This window comes from Neophocaena asiaeorientalis, unplaced genomic scaffold (assembly GCF_003031525.2).
Source record: "Neophocaena asiaeorientalis asiaeorientalis breed wild unplaced genomic scaffold, Neophocaena_asiaeorientalis_V1.1 scaffold369, whole genome shotgun sequence".
Classification (NCBI taxonomy): domain Eukaryota; kingdom Metazoa; phylum Chordata; class Mammalia; order Artiodactyla; family Phocoenidae; genus Neophocaena; species Neophocaena asiaeorientalis.
The window spans coordinates 1,194,467-1,196,234 of record NW_020175321.1 but is presented as its reverse complement, the minus strand read 5'-3'; the positions used below and the strand labels follow the sequence as shown (position 1 = coordinate 1,196,234).

The following is a 1,768-nucleotide window of genomic DNA, read 5'->3' as shown; positions in this document are numbered from 1 at the left end:
TGCAAAAAACAAAACAAAACAAACGCCACAATGAGATATCTCCAGTAGTATGGCTATTCTTTTTTAAAAAGCAAAAACGAAAACAAAAAACCAGAATATAACAAATATTGAAAAGGATGTGGGCCTCGGTCCTCTGCCCTCGCCCTCTGGAGCCTGTTCACGTTGATTGACCAGAATCCGGGAATTTCACACTCCAAGCCCATCCGGATGGCCCCGACCCCCAGCTTTCTGTCCTTTGAAAACACGAAGAATAATGTCCCTGCATCAATTTTTGCTAGAGCCAATCACCTGTCATGCCTGGAACAGGGATCGTACCCATTGCCCTTAGCCCCAATAACCACGAAATGCACATCTATGAGAAGAACGGGAGGCAGTGGGTGAAAACTCATGAACTCAAGGAGCACAACAGACACATCACAGGTATCGAATGGGCTCCCAAGAGTGACTGTGTCATCACTTGCGGGGTTGACCGCAATGCCTACGTCTGGGGTCAGGAGGATGGTGTCTGGAAGCCGACCCTGGTGATTCTGAGAATTAACCGTGCAGCCGCTTTTGTCAAGGGGTCCCCGCTAGAGAACGAATTTGCTGTGGGCAGCGGAGCACGACTCATTTCTGTTTGTTACTTCCAGTCCGAAAATGACCGGTGGGTAAGCAAGCACGTTAAAAAACCCATTCGCTCCGCGGTCCTCAGCTTGGACTGGCATCCCAACAATGTCTTGCTGGCAGCAGGATCCTGTGATTTCAAAGGCAGAGTGTTTTCTGCCTACATTCAAGAAGTGGATGAGAAGCCAGCCAGTACGCCCAGGGGCAGCAAGATGCCTTTTGGTCAGCTGATGTCAGAGTTTGGTGGCAGTGGCCCTGGCGGCTGGGTGCGCAAGGTCAGCTTCTCCGCCAGCGGGAGCTGCCTGGCCTGGGTCAGCCACGAGGGCACCGTGTCCGTTGCCGATGCCTCAGAAAGCATGCAGATCTCAACTCTGAAGACAGAGTTCCTGCCCCTCCTGAGTGTGTCCTTCATCTCGGAGGACAGCGTCCTGGCTGCTGGCCATGACTGCTGCCCCATGCTCTTTAGCTGCGCCGACCGCGGCTGCTTGACCTTTGTCTCCAAGCTAGACATCCCGAAACAGAGCATCCAGCGCAACGTGTCAGCCACGGAGTGCTTCTGCAACATGGACAAGCGGGCCACGACCGAGGACCGCAACCCGGCCCTGGAGATGCTGCACCAGGACGGTATCACTCAAATGTCTATTTATGAGGTAGACAGGCAAGATTGTCGCAAATTTTGCACTACTGGCATCGATGGAGCCATGACCTTTTGGGATTTCAAGACCTTAGAGTCTTCTATCCAGGGCGAGCCTCCCAGATCCAGCATGAGGACGGACAGGCTGCGCCGGGCAGCTCCGCCATTCGCATCACGGGGAGGAGAGCCAGCCGCCAGGAAACACTGAAGACACATATGGCGCAAACCTTGTTCTGTGTTTTGTTTGAGAATAATTGGTGAAAGTGTCGGTTTTTTAAAAGCAGCAGTGATTTGAGTTTTATTTTTTGTTTTTTTTGTTTTGCTATTCCATTCCATTCTTGACCAAAGCTTCTCTTTAAGTAGTATATTATGGAAAATTGTCACACTAGCTTAAAGGAAGGGGTAGGGGAAATATGTAACTTGTCTGCTAAAAACTTAAATGAAAATACTGAATGTGAAAAAAAAAAGAGGAAAAGGATGTGGAGCAATTGGAACCCTTGTGTGTTGCTGGTGGGAAGACAAAATGGTACA

The 1,768-nt window shown here is 50.1% G+C and overlaps 1 pseudogene; it reads left to right on the top strand.

Moving 5' to 3' along the window:
* Positions 1 to 215: 215 nt before the first annotated feature.
* LOC112413609 (actin-related protein 2/3 complex subunit 1A pseudogene) lies at positions 216 to 1,445 on the top strand (annotated as a pseudogene).
* Positions 1,446 to 1,768: the final 323 nt, after the last annotated feature.